The following is a 17,740-nucleotide window of genomic DNA, read 5'->3' on the forward strand; positions in this document are numbered from 1 at the left end:
GTTAACCTCACATTTTTTTATGAGTTTGAGGAGTTAGGCACATAGACTAGTGGTTCTAGCATTTAATCCTAGGATAGTTAACCTTGCACCTTGTATAAGTTTAAGGAATTAGGCACATATCCAAGACCACTAATTTGTATTGTGCGGTTAAGCTTTCCCTCGGTATCACCTTGCAATCCTTGCACAACAATTTCTTGGATCTTCTAATTAGAAAGAAATCTATTTGGCTTTTATAATGTCCACTTTTGAAGGCAATTAGATGCTCCTCTCTCTTTTTGAATTATTTTAGATAGATTAAAAGCAACAACAAATTTTAAAATTGAAATTTGTTCCTCTCCTCTCCTCTCTCCAAAATCATATCCTCCATGTACACTCTTATAGCCTCTTTGATCTTTCTCAATATCTCCATCTAGATCACCCTCAGTGATAATCATTTTTCCTTGATGAATTCCTTGCATTAACCCATCCATATTTTTCTAAAATTCTAACTTTAGACTTTCACCTAGTCCTATCTGAGGTGCATATACACTAATTATATGCCGATATCTTTCTCCATTACAAGTTTGATAGCAATAATCTTATCACCTAATCTTTTAACATCCACTACATCATTTTTTAAATCTTTATCCACTATTGTACCTAGTCCATTTTATTACCTGTATCCATAGTATACCAAATTTTAAAGTCATCCAACTCTTTAGTTTTTTTTATCCTTCCATCTAGTCTCTTGAATGCAAGCTATATTAATCTTTCTTTTCCTCATAACTTCTATTAATTCTAAGCTCTTACATGTTAAAGATCCCATGTTCCTCGATGCCAATCTAATCCTACGTTTCTAGACTAGTTTCTTTACCCACAGTCATCCATGGTGCAGGAACCTTTACTTATTTATCACCATTCACCACATCTGGGCTCTGATGCGGCGCACTGCTTACAAGGGACGCCCTAGCTATATAGATATATATATGTAATTGCTTAATTGAGTCATAAATTGAATTTTGAGTTTTATATGTTTTTGCCTAGGAAGTGCAATGGCATAGGATGGGTGTGTGACCATCTTCTCTCTCTTTCTCTCTCTTATGTGATTTCTTCTCCATCTTATTGCTGGAAATTTCCACTAGATCAAAGTCTTCTTCTAGCATTCCTCTAGCTAATCTTCAAATCAGCAGCAAGTTGAATTATCCCCACGATGCGTCCAAAATCTGCTCAGCCCTTAGATCTCCTCCTGATGACCTGCAAAACGAAAGTGTCAGATGTGGCCCGACCGCGGGGGTCGGGAGCCACCCCGAAGGCTAAGTCGGCATGAACTATCCAACGGCCGCGGCCGAGCTAAGGAATGAAGAACGGGAAGGTGATCAGATCGAAGCCTCGAGTTTACGCCCCGACTGAATCTGAGTCCCTCACCTCGTATGGCAGTGAGGTTTATATAGACACCTTCGAATCTCCTTCGTTGGATGCACTTGAGCCTTCTTCGGGTAGTCGTTGGATCTTAAAAGTTAGATCCGTTGAGCAATGACCACTAGTTTGGACTAGTAAAGGACTCTGAGATAACCTCCGGTTATGCAATGATTATCCCTTCGAAATGATTAGCGAGCGCAATTGAGTCCGCCTTTATTAGGGTAATTAACCTAATCCATAAGTTGGATTAGGGCGTGCTTGTAGCTGAATAAGTTTTCTTCCTCGCAAGCCATCTTATGGAGCGGTTCGCCGGGAGCGAGTCGATTCTTCCGCTCGACCGGGGTCGAGGATCAAACCAAGTATGAACCCGGTTTATCATATTTTTTCCATATCACGAGCCCCCAAACAGCGTCGGCGATCCCGAGGGCTTGGTTTTTAACCGGGTTCTTCGTCGGGCAATAGTCTTTGCGTGCTCCATTAAATGTCATATCACATTTAATGCGGTGGTCACTTTTCCTCGAGCATTGTGAGGGAATGCCACGTGTCTCCTGCGCGATCTATCGTGGCTCACGTAACCCAGCGACGGTTTCCAAACGCCGTTTTGGATTCGTGAGTTCAAACTTCAAACGCTTCAATCTCGATCGTCGATTTTGAATTAATCTTGATCGTTGATTCCCGAACACCGTGCGGGTGTTTTAAAAGCGGTTCGTTGTGTTCGTAGGTTTCATCTTCGCGGATTTGAACCCGCGCCTTCGCCCGAGCTTGCCACGAATCGGAAGCTCTGGTCTTTTCTTGACCTCGAAACAAGTAATGGCGGATAATAAGGTTCTCTCGGACCCGGGTTAGTAATAGTAGGGTAACGAAGCTTGCTCCCCTCCTTCCGAACGGTGGATAGTGATAATAAAACCTAACGCTGGCGCGAATTTGTGAAGTTTCTCAAAAAGTTTGGAGAAAAACCAAAACTCCCGTCCTTCCCGAGTCCGGATCTTCCAAGACTCCTAGGTGGCCGAGTCCTCTAGGCAGCCTCAAACTTCCGTGTCCGATGGCGGACCGGTCGCCCCCTCCATTTTCAAGGAGGAAACCCTCTTTCAGCAATCCAAGATTTTGATTTTCCTTCCTCTTATCGGTTAGGGCTCCCCATCCGATGAGAGGGTTGATTCAACCCTTTCGGGTGAGTTTCCCGACATAATGCACCGGAGCGGGGATCGCTTTCCTTTGTTAATCCTTTGTTCTCGGTGTTCGAATCACCGGGACATTGTCTGGAATGCTTCTTCCCAATAGGGCGCCACGCGGCTTGGGTTTGTGTTTTGAACTTGGCATATGCCATCTCCTCTCTCTTTGTGCATTTTCATGTTCTTTGTATCCCCATCCTCCGGTTGGATTTTTCGTCCAAACGCAATAAGGTTGAACTTGATCGGAGGGGCAACATCCTGTCAAAGGAACGCCTCAACCACAAAAGATGGGGAACGATACTTTTCGCGAGCGCCTCCATCGGATCTTAACTGACGCGGAGGCGGGACTTCTTCTTCGAGAATAACCGGGGCCTTCCTTATCAAGAAGACGAGGCGGCCATCGGGAAGATCAAACCATCCTGGATAAGAGATACTGGACTTGAGGTGGAGTATAATTCCATTCTTCGATCGGGGCTTGGCTATGTGAGCTTAACCATCATCTTTAATTTCTGAAGTGATACATTTAACCGACTTTGCCTCGCGGCCTCAGAATGAACCCGAGAACCGGAGTGAAGGCCGAGGGCCGTTGGACAGCGAGCAACGATCGCCTAGAGCTGACCGTGATCAAGAGGCTCGCCCTCCCGACCCTCTTCGGGGGTCTCGGGAATATCGGGCCCATGGCGATGCTTTGGGTAAAGGGAAGAAGCCGATGGTGGAGAGGTCTAATGTCTCCTCCTTCGTCCGAACCAAAAGGAGGCATGATACAGTTGATGCTTCCTCCCATAAAAATCCAAAAATTCTGCGGATTGTGAGGAGGTCTTCACCCCCAGTGGACCCGAAGTTGAGCGACGGGGTGACACAAGATGAGAAAGCGCGAGTGGAGCTACCTCAGTCTTATACCTTCCGGTCGTCGGGAATTTGAAACCCTGGACGACGTTGCCCTTGTTAGTCAATCCACAAGGTACCGGTCTTCTTGCTTATTTTTTCATAATTTCTTATGACTTCTTCAGATAATTTCTGCCTTCTCAGGAATGCCGTGTTGAGCTTCTATCAGCACATGGAAGCATTGAGCGGGTTGGTCGCAACGGCTCCTTGCTCAAATCGCGAAGAGAATTTGGCCAAAGCCAATCCGAGATGACCGGCACAACGGGAGGAGCTGCAAAGGAGCACGAAGAAGAGGTGAACTCCCTCAAGGAGGCCCTCAATTCTTCAATGGCTCGTGCTGTTGCTGCCGAGCGCGAGGCCAAGAAGCAGAAAGAAGCTGCCAGGTTGTTCGGTGACCGACTGGAATTTTAGTGTGCGGAGAACGAAAGATATTTGAAGTGGGGGGTTCCTAGCAAGCCCGAGCACATCAAGCCAGAGCTTCGGAAGGATTGTGTTCGGAAGTACCCGAACAGCGACCTTTCTCCCAACGGGTGCCTACAACATCCAAGCTTATCGCTTGGGGCAGAATGACGTTTGGGAAAGAATTCTCGCATCAATCCCTTCCTTCGATACTGCTCCCTTTCGTGAGGTGTGCCACAAAGAGGTCTTCGGAAGATTAGGCATGGATCTCCCAGACTGGGCTCAGGAAGAAGATGATCCTTTTCCAGCTGACCCACAATATGAGGCATATCTTGCTGACGAGCCGGCACTTCCAGAGGAAAAGTCACAAGCCGAGTCACAAGTTGCTGCTAAAGAGGACTCGGACAACGTCAATCTTGAGGAAGGCTCTTCTCAGGATCCTGAGAAAAGTCCCCCTGGCCAGGGCTCCTCGGGCAACAATGAAGAAGAGGCTTAGGGAGTTATCTTTTTTTTTTTTTTTTTTGTAAAGATTGACCTCCTTGCTAATGAATAGACACTTCTTTCATGTTGGCCTTACTATTTCCTCGTCTCCTACCGAAATCTTGTCTTGAATATCAAAATATAAATGATAAAACTTATCACTTAACTTCACATTCTTCGACGAATGATAATCTTGTAAAGATATTATGAAGATACGTTTTGGAAAGATGCATTAATCTTCCTCACTCCTTCATTTACTGCAAAGTCCACACGTTTCCCTTCTGGTATCTGCGAAGTCCAAACGTTTCCTTGCTTTGGTATACCATTCACTGTTTCCAATAAATCGGTAATACATCCATTATCACAATTGCAATGCGACGATTGGAGGTATTCTTGCATCGGGTGCTCGCTTCCACATGTTTCCATGTGGCCTCCCTCTGACCATTGATCTTGCTGCTTGTGCATTTCGAAGCGTCTTTTCGATCTGGGCCATTGGTTGTCTTTAGCTCTCAACCGTCGTCTCAATACCTGAGGCTATTTAAAGCCTTCGTGGGTACTCTCCATCTATCCTGCTATCTGCAAGTTAGATTTGCAAAAGCAACATTCCGTCCTTCTGTTTGCTTCCGTATTCTTCGTACTTCAACAATAACTCTATCAGCTTCCGAACAAGTGAGCTTTTTGATTACTCATCTCGTTCCCTTCCCCCCTGAGTAAACTGCACAGTAGTAATACTTGGGGTTTATTTAATCGGTTTTTCATAGCTAGTAGAGAACTAGAGTTTTCCCTCTTTTCTTTTGTTATTGGATTTCTGTACTGATACGGCTTTTCTGTTTACACAGTGGCTCCCAGGATCGACCCGAACTTTATCAGAGCGAAATTTTGTAAGAAAATAGTTCCGTCGGCGGTGGTTGGGGCGGTGAGGTGGTTTCAGCTAGTGAATCCTCCAAGCGTAAGGCGGTGTGTTGGTGAATCTTCAAGTCGATTCACGGTTTTATTGATGCCCCCCTAGCTCTTTCGCTCGAAGTGATCGCTGTTCTTCCCGGAAAGATCTTGATCACTCCTTGTTGATGGGTGCGACGCCCTGCTACGAGAGACCGTTCGTGCACCCCGAAGGAGACTCTTCGGCATCCGAGGCAACTATGTTGGCGTTTGATGAAGGTGCGGTTCCAGCAGTGTTGCTCCTATTTCCAATTCTAGTGCTTGTTTGGCATCCTCCTTCTCTCCTTTGGAGTTGGAGGATTAGGAAGGTGGTGACAAGTGATGGCTCATCCTGATGTAGCTCATCCTCCATCCAGGAATTAGTGTCAAACGAGTTTGAGCTGGAATGGTGCTTGTGTGAATGACTTGAGAGCGAATCTTTCAAACGGATGAGGTCTTTATAAAGTCAATAGTGATGTAAGTCTTTCTCATTATCTTGATTCTGAATATTACTCTAATCCTTTTTAACTGGAAGTTGTTTAGGAGTCTCGGTAACAACAAGTGGAAGAGCCAGGCAATAGGTGAGAATGAAGTTGGCTTGAAATCTAGCTAAAGATGTTGAGATTGTGAAAACAGCTTGGAGGTGGGAAAATAAGATGATCGAGCTGGTGATTGGATGATGGGAGAAGATTGAAGGAGCGAGGAGTTGGAAAGTCGGAGCCAAAGGATAGTACCAAGGAAGTTGCGTCCGCGAACCAAGATGTGGAGGGCTTAAGTATTTAAAGAAGGTTGATATGAATGTATAAGAGGGGATGGTGAGAACGAGTAGAGACAAACAAGGAAGGATCTCATTGATAGACTCCAGGTGTTTGCATCGTGAAGTATTTACAACGGGCCTTCCTCCGATGGACCAAAAATAAGATGATCCGATGGAATTATGCATTATCCGGAAGATTCCTGTTTATTCTCCTAAGGAGTCAAATGAGAGCTGTCTGAATGCAAGTTTGGTGAGGACCATACTTCCTGGAAAGTGGACAAAGAGTATGAAATTGGGAAGATTTTATACATACGAAATGTTTTTTGTAGTCCTCATTTCTCCTCTCTTTTCTTGAATCCATACCAATGGTTGACTCATATGTTTGTTCAAGCAAAGTTGGGATCTTGTATGACTTCTTAATGATCATCGATGATGACTTTCTTTTTTGACGAAGATTGTATCCAGCTCTGTAATCTATGTTTTGACATTAAGAGGCCTCTTTTGGTCTTTTGAAGAAATAAGAAGTTAACTTCATCTGAACTTTGCTAGTCATTTGAATCGTGTTGCACTAGGTCTTAGTTGTTTAGAACAATGCCTTTACTTAAAGATTTGAGAAATAAATAAGTGAGAAGGAACCACGTTAAACGATGCCTTGTAGAAGGAACTCACTGGGTTTTAAACGTGCCTTTATAAGGATTTGGAGAAATACAATAAGTAGAAGGAACTCACCGGGTTTAAACCGATGCCTTGTAGAAGGAACTCACGGGTTTTAAACCGATGCCTTAACTTAAGGATAATTCAAAAATTCAATAAGTCTGAAGGAACTTACTCGGGTTTTAAACCGACGCCTTGCCGAAGGAACTCACTCGGATTTTCATCCGATGCCTTGACTTAAGAAATTCCAAAAAAATTCCATAAGTGTTGAAGGACCCACACGGATTTTCATCCGATGCCTTATAGTTGAATCTTGTTCTTGAATGTGGTGTATGATGCCCCCCAATCAAAAGATAATTTGTTGAAAGCCAATAATTGCATTGATTGAGTTGAAAATGTTTACATCACGAACAAAATTGACATCATCATCAAGGATAAAAAATTTTGAGATGCCTAGCATTCCACGAATGATCCAACTCTTTCTGGGTGTTGATGTTCTTCAGCCTGTAAGCTCCTAAACCGACTGGTTTTACAACCATATAAGGTCCTTCCCAGGAAGGGTCCAATTTTCGTTGGTGACGTGGGTCGAAAGCTAAGGTGTTTCTTAACACCAAATCTCCGGCTAAGTACCGACGATTCTTCACTCAGGTATTATAATGAGACGCTATCCTTCTTTGATAATGTTGAGTTCGTGCTATTGCCTTTGGAACTTCGTCAACAGATCAAGACTATCAAGCAGTCCTGCGTTCGCTTTTTCCTCGAACTCGATGTAATGTCCCGATTATCTCCACCGGTGCAATGCTTCGGACCCATATGCTAACCTGAATGGAGTTTCTCCTGTGGGTGTTGAACCGTAGTTCTATAGGCCCACAGTACATTATGAAGTTCTTGACCCATAAAGCCTTGTCAGCTTCGAGTCTTCTCTTTATCCCTTCCAGTAGCGTTCGGTTAGTAACTTCTACTTGTCCATTGCTCTGGGGGTATGCCACTGAGGACATACGATGGTCGATCATATATGTTCCGCAAAATTGCTCAAATTGCGGACAGTCGAGTTGAGTACCATGGTCAGTGACGATAATCTTTGGAATCCCAAAGTGATATATGATTGACTCAAGCACGAATTTCTTCACTTTTTTCTCAGTAATTGTTGCCAGGGCGCTGGATTCAACCCATTTCGTGAAGTAATCAATTGCTACTATTGATATTCCCGTCCGCCTGACGCCTTGGTGAATTTGCCCATGATATCAATTCCCCACATCGTAAAGGGAATGGGATCTAGAATCGAAGTCATGGTTTCCGTTGGGCGCTTCGATACTGTAGCATGAATTTGACAGTTGCCACATTGACGAACATACTCCATAGCAGCCTATTGGATCTTAGGCCAATATAACCCAAGTCTTAGAATTTTGTGTGCCAGGGCTCATCCACCCATGTGAGCTCCACAAATTCCTTCATGAACCTCAGCCAAAGTTGATTTTGCTCCTTCGGGACCAATACATCTCATAAGGGGTCCAGAATAAGATCTTTTGTATAGTCTCCCATTCTGAATGACAAATCTCCCCGATCGTATCTTGATCAATCTTGCCTCTTTCGGACCCTCAGGTAATTTGTCATCTCTCAGATACTCGATTATCGGATCCATCCAGCAACGCTCTGCCACTGTAATTCTTTCTCATGATAACTTGGAAATGTTATCTCTTCAATGTAGACCGAAGGGTCTAGATTTTTTTCTTTGGCATTGGCTAATCGGGATAGCTCATCTGCCACTGTATTTTCAGTCCTTGGAATCTAAGATATCTTCAAATTCCGAAATTGCTTTTGAAATGCCTGCACTATCTCTTGATATTTCTGCAAGTGTGGTTCTTTAATACCATACTCCCCCTGGACTTGGTTGACTATAAGTTGAGAGTCACTATAAATAGTAACATTTGCAATGGACAATGCTTTTGACAATCGAAGTCCAGCTATCAAAGCTTCATATTCTGCTTCGTTATTACTTGCTTCGAATGCAAATCTCAAAGCATATCGAATAATAAATCCTGCTGGACTTTTCAATAGAATTCCAGCCCTGCTCCATCTTTATTACTCGAACCATCCACATATACCTCCCAAGTGGTTGGTATAATGGGATCTTCAATGGTGGACTCCACTGGTGCAGCAGTTTCTACTACAAAATCGGCTAGCACCTGAGCTTTGATTGCGGTTTTGGGCTTAAAGCTCACTTGGAACTCGCTGAGTTCAACCGACTAGGACACCATCCTTCCAGATAAATCAGGTTTATTAAGAACTTTACTGAGAGGAAAAGTTGTAAATAACTCAATTGGATGAGCCTGGAAGTATGGCCTTAGCTTCCTGGTGGCCATCATGAAAGCCGAGGCTCTCAAGAATATCGTGTCTCGATCAGAATACGTGGCTAATAGTAAAGGCATTGTTTTTATCTTTCTCACGAACAAGATGGACGTGAAAGGGGGTAGATATAGTTGTAATATTTCCTTCGGTGGGACAAGATCGGTGGTGTCAGTGCTTCTTTTAACTCCTCAAAGCTTGGCATTCTGGTCCATTTTGCTTCCGCGCCCCTCAAATCTTTGAGTGCCTTGAAGAAGGAAACACTTTTCTAGGACTTGGAGATGAAATGATTAAAGGGAACCTGAAAGACATCACGAAGTTGGGAGCCTCCAGAACAGAGCTGATTTTGGCGGGATTAGCCTCAATACCGGACACCAGAAGCCAAAAATTTGGAAGAAACTTAAAGGCACGGATTGACTCATTTGATATTGCGATCGAGAATACTAGTCAAAGAATATGATTCGCTTTGTAAAGCTCTTCAAAGCAGGCACAAGAACATCTTATCAATCTTTGAAAATCTGTTGAGGCTCTGATATGTAGCTGATTCTTAGGCCAAATGGAGACTTTATAATAGTAGCTTTCACGATCAGCATGAAAGCGTGAACTTCTCATCTTCCTATTCATAAGGATCTGATTATACCATGAGTAGGCATCATGAAACTAGAGTTTCATATCCGGTCGCATCATCAAGAGGTCAATCCGAGGTAATGGATAACAATCTTTAGGGAAGCCTTGTTGAGCTGTGTAATTGTAACATCCCACTTCCCATTGCCTTTTTACCATTACCCGTTAGCTAACCAAGTTGGGCATTTAATTGGTTCTATGAAAAGAATTTAGTTTTCAACGGACGGCCATACTTTTCAATGGAGAAATTCCTCCTTTTGTATCACGGTTTCACCTTGGATCTATCCGAGTTTGTGCTCTGCGAAGCCGATCGATTCTGGCATGTCTTGGGAACCATGGAACATGTCATTATCGTTGAAGAAATAACTTCAACTCATCTTTGAATCCTCACGTGGACCCGATATAAGTAACCTTTCTTATCCCGGTACATAGTTGGATTTGCTAGCTTCTCCACTGTTGGGCCTTATTGCTTCTTCGATCGTCTCGAACTTCTATAGGTAGGGCGGTCACCTTCCTCGGGCCCTCCTTGTCTTTTAAATAGGCAACGTAACATTGGAGAGATCCTCTGTCGGAGGAAACTTGACCAATTCCATATCGGTCGGGAATTTTATCTTCGGTGTTTTGTCGAAACAATAGCACCTATCTTGGATAAAGATGGTCGCCTGAGGATAACATTATAAGCTGGCAGTTCCCGAACCACCAAAAAATTGATTGGACGGTTGTTTCCTTAGGAAAACTTCCAATAGATAAGTCAAGCTGGAAGATCCTAGAGATGATCTGCAAAACCATATAAATGCGTGGATGAAGGCTCCATCAAGTCCTCATCCACCTTGACTTTTGATACACTTCATAAGAAATTAGGTCAGCTGCAGACGATCAGCAAAACCGCACTTCTCGGCGTGCAACTCACCTGATGACTATGGCATCATCAGGGGAGACAAAGCCTTTGTCCTCCTCCAAAGGTGATAGAATCTTCACCGGGCCCGGTCTCTCGGTTAGACAAATTTGGATTTTGTCTTCAAACGAGTGATTGGGCTCGGTCCTCCGAAAATGGTAAGGATCGGTAAGTAGAATCACCTCCGCCCTTCTTAGACTTGGAGCCTCCTTGATCGTTAAACAACCGAACAATCCCTTTTAGGGGCAGGGGTGGACGTGGCTCCTCCTTCTTGCTAACAAAATTGGACAAGTGTCCCTGAGATATTAATCTCTCAATATCGCTTCAGATGACGACAATCATTTGTATAATGACCATAGTCCTTGTGGAATTGGCAATACTTTTCGATCGGCTCTCCGGGCTTCAAAGGAATTTTAGGTGGCCACTTCAAAATATTTCACCTTTTGATGATATTTAAAATATCAGCCGAGGAGCATTCAATGGAGTATACTCACTTTTACGGGAGACCTGGCGCCAAGCACGAGATTTTCCAACCGATCGCGGACATTCTTCTTTGGCTTGCTTTGCTCGGGGAGCCTTGTTCTTAGTGGAAACTTTGTTGTCTCCTTGGCGCGCATTTAGGATCTCCAGACTTGGCGCCGGCATCTCTGTACCAACTCGGCATAAGTTGCGGGCATATCTGTAGTAATAACTCCGGGAGTTTCCAATTAGTGAGTCCAGTGAATAGAGCAGTTTTGGCTACTTGCTCATCATAGTTTTCTATCTCCATCGTTACTTTGTTGAATCTTTTCAAGAACTCTCTGATCGATTCGCTTTTTCCTTGTCTGACGGTAAACAAGGTTTCTTCCGTTTTCTTGACTTGTATTCCACTCGGAATCGCCCTATGAATTTGCGCGCCAATTCATCAAAGTTTAGATCCTTCAGATGGGAGGTTGAAAACCACTTTTGTGTTGCTCCGGTCAAAGATGAACCAAAAACCCTGCATAGAATTTCATCGAATTACGAAAGCCATGGCGTTGGTAATAGCCAATGTGGGCCGTTGGATCTCCGGAGCCATCGAATGTAGAAAAGGTAGGCAAGCGGAAGTTATGGGGAAACAAATCCCGCAATTGGCTCGGCAAAGGGGTCTTCGAATGAGTGAGTAAATATCCTCGGTTATCCTTCCCTTAGCCAAGCGCCTAATTTCGATTGATGTTGGCCAATTCTGACCAACTGGGTGGGTGATCTTCGACAATATGATCACGACCTCGATCAACACGATCTTTGCGAGCTATTCGATCATCACGAACAGCCGGTCCATCACGAACATTCCGCTCATCGCGAACTGCTCGATCATCACGAACGGTTCTTCAGACAGTTGGTGAGTGAGTTCTCACCCTCGTATCCAACCTTGTATTTGAATCGGTTGTACTTTCTGATGTCTGTCGAACCGATCGTCTCGCCTAGGTTGATCGTCAATTCTCCTAGGTCCTCGGTCACCTTCACGAAAGTTTCGACCATATATTCCGATCTTGACCAATCTTTGATCACGTGGTAATGCCGCCTCCCTAAATCGCGATGATCAGGTTCTTGTGGTAACACCACTCGTCTGGTGAGCACGCGGAGTGCTTGGCTCACCTCCAAGAGTTGAATCTTCACCTGATTCAATTGATCTTGGAATGTATCTGGAGGATTATGTCCTCCCTGACCACCATCTACCTCAATAGGATGTTGGCTTCCCTGGGGAACGTCTGGATTGTTCACTCCAGGAATTTGAACACCGGAATCGCGCTGTGCAGCAGTTGCTGCCGATCTAGTCACCATGGCTTTACAAGTCTTTCCCACAGACGGCGCCAAATGATGCGTCCAAAATCTGCTCAGCCCTTAGATCTCCTCCTGATGACCTGCAAAATGAAAGCATCAGATGTGGCCCGACCGCGGGGATCGGGAGTCCACCTCCGAAGGCTAAGTCAGTTCATGAACTTAATCACAAACGGCTCTGCTAGAAGCACAGAGCTAAGGAATGAAGAACTGGGAAAGGTGATCTAGATCGTAAGCCTCTGATAGTTTACGTCTACCAGTCTGTATCTGAATCTGAGTCCCTCACCTCGTATGGCAGTGAGGTTTATATAGAGTGTACCTTCGAATCTCCTTCGTTGGATGCACTTGAGCCTTCTTCAGGTAGTCATTGGATCTTAACAGTTAGATCCGTTGAGCAATAGACTTCTACTAGTTTGGACTAGTAGAGGACTCCTGAGATAACCTCCAGGTTATGCAATGATTATCCCTTCGATAATGATTAGCAGCAGCCGTCAATTTGAGTCTGCCTTCATTAGGGTAATTAACCTAATCCATAAGTTGGATTAGGGCGTGCTTGTAGCTGAATAAGTTTTCTTCCTCAGCAAGCCATCTTATGGAGCCGGTTCGCTCGGGAGCGAGTCGATTCCTCCCGTCTCGACCGGGGTCGAGGATCAAACCAAGTATGAACCCGGTTTATCATATTTTCTCCTTATCACCCACGATTCTTCTTATCACCTTCTAAAATCCCCAACCTTAAATTCCTTTTCTTTTCCCCCCTTTATTTTCGTACTGTCTAGAAAACCTAAATTTCAAACTTGATCTACACCAATTTGACCATTAAAACCATCCCAGACTTTAGGGATTATCTCCATATATCATTCATTACCTAAGTTCTTTTCAAGTTCCATTTTCGTCCAACCAATACACCCTAAATGCTTGTGTATGCCAATCAACTACCCAAAAATCCTTGAACCTTAAACCCCAACCTTTTAAACCTTATCCTCTTCAATCTGCATCATCTTTTTTCTGGTTCTGCTTCATTAGATCCTGGCAGAATTGCTGCCTTAGTTGATCACTAAATAAAGGGCTGCACCAGAGGGTGTTTGAGCTTTATCTGAAGCTACCAATAGGGAGTTGCCTGAGACTATAGGAAAGTTTGCTGCTGACCAGCTTGTAGCCTCTAATATGATAAGGCTTGACATTCCAAATTTGAAGACAGGAATTAGATACCTTTACGTGAATTACATACTTTACATCATCCAAATCCTACCATAAGCAGCAACCATCACCTTGAACAAGTAAGGTACCAAGTGCAGTCCCAGTTTTGATCCGAGTCTCCTACAGGAGTGGGACTGATGCTAATGGAAGGAATGCTTACACCCCCAGAAGAGAAAGATAAATCATATATGATTATATGAAAGCGCACATTATGAGATAGGTGATGTATGAGACAATTATAATCACGCTTTATATGGAAGGGAAGACAGAGGGAGAAGTCCTTGGGATAGAGATGGGCTTCACACCTAGAGTCTTGAAGACTACATAAAATCCTACTTCGTTGGAGATTGTGGCGACAACACTAGAAGATAAGGAGATACACAAGGCTAGGCTCCATCTTGGGGAATTTGATGGCAACCTTGATCCGCTGGTATTATATGACTAGGTCATGTAAGCAGAATATGACTAGGTGATGTAAGCAGGCCACCCCCTCCCTCCGCGGTGACAAAGCCCCTAATTTGATCTAGGGTATTTTGGTAATTTTGCTCAAAATTGTGACAATTCGGTATGGGTCCCATTGAGGCCAGGATGTTGTTTGGACCTTAGACATACATTATTTTTCTGATTATTACTTTGCAAGTTATTTAAGAGTCTTTGTTTGGGTAAAATTCCCAATAAAGTTGGGATATCACAATTTTTCTCCACTTTAATTTGCTTGTTGTTAGTACTCCATTTTCACTCCTAGAATTTGGATTGGAGTCCTGTAGAGTTAGATAATGAGTTTTCTTGTTTGAGTCTGATAAGAACCCTTTAATCCAATATCAAAACCAGTAACAAAACAACTGAATTAGCAAGATAAAGCTGGTTTTAATGGTGCTAGTCACCCCCAACACCCAACAATGCCCTCAACCAAAGGCTGCCCTAACTCACTCACATAACATTCTCTCCCCTCTCCTCTCAATTCCCCCTATTTATTACCCCACAACTAACTCTAGCACTTCCTCTCTCTGCCACATGGCATGATCTTGGGGTCCTATCACTATCGACCCCTTGAAATTCACCTTGTCCTCAAGGTGAAGGAAAATTTAATGCTTGATCTTCACATGCTTGCCACATAACCATGCTAGTTCAGCATCTTGAAGAGACCTCCTTGGCAGTCCACAATTCCCATTTCCAAATCATTCAAAATGGTCCATATAGAGAAAAGCTTGGAAGTAGGGGTGTCAATTTTCAACCCAAACCGTTAAAACCAGACCGAACCAGCCTGGTATAGCCCGAACCGGCCCGAACCGATCCTTAATGGGCCGTAATTGGGCTGAGGGTCCTCAGCCCGAACGGTTTCGGGCTGGCCCGGCCCAGCCCGTGTGCGGCCCGTTAGTCTTTACATAAATAAAATTAAAATATTAAATGTAATTAAATTTTGTTTGGAATTGTTTAAATGTAATTAATGATCTATGAATTTCAGTGTTTGAGACGTCGAGACTTGAGTTCGAGTAGTTGAGAGTTGCTTAAGTTTTAAGTTTTAACTTTTTAATTTTCAAATTTCATTTAGTTTTATTATTTTAAAATTTAAAAGTCTTAATTGATAACTCTTAACTCTTAAGTCTTAATCTTAATCGTTAACTTTTTAATTTTCAAATTTCATTTAGTTTTATTATTTTAAAATTTAAAAGTCTTAATTGATAACTCTTAAGTCTTAATATTAATCGTTAACTTTTTAATTTTCAAATTTCATTTAGTTTTATTATTTTAAAATTTAAAAGTCTTAATTGATAACTCTTAACTCTTAAGTCTTAATCTTAATCGTTAACGTTGTTTCAGTTTCGGACTTTCAGGCTTTAACATTTTCGCTTTTGGGAATCAGGCATCAGGGTTTCAAATTTCATTTTCACCATTTCATTTCCAAACCGTTAGTCAACCCGAACCCAAACCGCACCAAACCGAAACCGCACCGAAACCGTTATCTTTTAAATGGGCTGGTTTGGGCTGGGGGTTTTTCAGCCCGAAACCGTTAGGCCCGGCCCGACACCGCTCCAAACCGCACCGTTGACACCCCTACTTGGAAGCCTTAGCTGATGGAAAGAACACACCATGAATAGCCATAGGAGTTGGGTTCAGCCGAAAACCAAGAACTACAAGTCCCTTGCAGATCACTACACCTGTTGCAATGCGTTGTGCATGAATATATGTATGAAGGGCTTTCAATAGATAGCTGCCATTTTCTTCAGATGTGCACAAGGAGTGATCAAATGCACTCCCTTGCATACTGTACAACCATAGAAGTAGAGAAAAATTCACTCCCAGGTTCCAAAGTTGCAGAAGGGTCCAATACACTTGGAAGGAGGCATGTATCATCAAATTGAGGTTTTGGATTGAAAAGAAAGAGAATTGTGAGCCATGATTTCACTACTGCAACACTGCCAACCGCTAACGAACTGAGGCAAATAAAAACTTATGGTCTTCATTGTTCAACAAATTCCTAGGTGCAGGATGAGAAGCAATTAACCCAAGAGCAAGAGTAGAGTTAATGATTTCATCAAGCGTTGGGTTCACAATCTTCGTTGTTGGCCCTTTTGTTAGCTCCGTGAGCCTCAAAGCAGCTGCTTGAGGATCGTCGATAACTGGCCTTGCGAGCACAGCTATCACAACATTTTGGCCCTCTGGGAAAAGAATCAACTGAGTGAGAGGCATCGAGTCCTTCCTTGCCTTGCCCATAAGCAATCCATCTACTATTACTACACAAAACTTGAATGCAATCTTTCGCACTTGAGATGGAAATAGTTCTACGAAATATCTGTGGGAAATAGCATCACATCTCGGATCGTTGCACTCGATCGCTTTGATTTTGGTGCCGACAACAAGAACAACACCCAGCTCAACTGCAGCCGGCTCAATCTTGCCTCCTCCTTTAGTTTCTTGACTGTGTGAGGTTGAAGACGACGGTTTCCTCTGTTGGCTCTGTTGGACCTTTGGTTTGGTGATTCTTTGGTTCAAATTGGTCTCCCAATTTGGCTTGGACCATCTGAAATATTTGGGCTCAAGTTAATGATGGGAAGGCTTGGGCTTTGGGTAAACGAAATGGGCTAGACCCACGGTAAATTTTTTGAGTGGATGGGGCCCAAATATTGAAAGCCATGGGTTAAGAAAACGGGTTAATGAAATAGGATGGGCTTGGGGTTAATGGAATGGGCTTGGCCCAAGGGGGTTCCTTGGGGAACCTGACGGCCCAATCTCTAAATTTGGTTCACTTGGGATTAAGTGGTCCTGGGTATTTAGAGCTTAAACCGAAGCAATGAAGGTTGAGTAACGATTAGAACAAAAGACCTCTTCCAACCTCTCTTCTCCTTGTTCGACAATCCGATGCAACCCTAAATGCCGCCTGGAGTTTTCCGCCAAGCGCCTTTGGCCTCCTTCGAATCTTCTTCTTCCTGCAGACCTTCGATTTAGCGGCATGATTTCTCGCTGCTGCAACTTTAATCCGGTAGGCATTGATACCCGAACCTCGCACTCTCCTCTTCTCTCTTCTCCTATGCTCGGCGAGACTCATCCCCACCGGCTGCAACTCCCACTGCCTTTTCTTTCGACTTTATGAGGTGATTTTGCAAATCCTTCTCCTTCACCTTGGTTGCAATTCCACTGCAACAACTCATCAAAGTTGATCTCACTTCTGCCCTTGTCCTGCCACCGAATTCAATATTCAGGCCTTTGTTGAAGCTTGGCCAGTTGAATTCTAACCACTTCTTCTGATAAATCCAATCAAACGCATCCCCAACCAAATGTTTGAGAGCTATTGTGCGCCAATGTTCTTGTTCAATCTGGTGTTGACAACAGAAAAGCTCGACTTTAGTCAATCACTCTTGTGCTCGTCCTTCACAGGAAAATAGTGACAATTCCATATCACCTCCCTGGGATCGTGCCTACTCTGATACCAATTTGATAAGAACCCTCTAATACGATATCAAAATCAATAACAAAACAATTGCATTAACTAGATAAAGCTGGTTCTAATGGTGCTAGTCACCCCCAACACCCAATGGTACCCTCAGCCAAAGGCTGCCCTAACTCACTCACATAGCATTCCCTGCCCTCTCCTCTCAATTCCCCCTATTTATTACCCCACAACTAACCCTAGCACTCCCTCTCTCTGCCACATGGCATGATCTTGGGTTCCTATCAGAGTCTAAGTCTTAGTCAAGAGTAATTGAGTTAATTTTG

This window comes from Hakea prostrata, chromosome 9 (genome assembly GCF_041222555.1).
Source record: "Hakea prostrata isolate BN-2017 chromosome 9, UWA_Hpros_2, whole genome shotgun sequence".
NCBI classification, from domain to species: Eukaryota; Viridiplantae; Streptophyta; class Magnoliopsida; order Proteales; family Proteaceae; genus Hakea; species Hakea prostrata.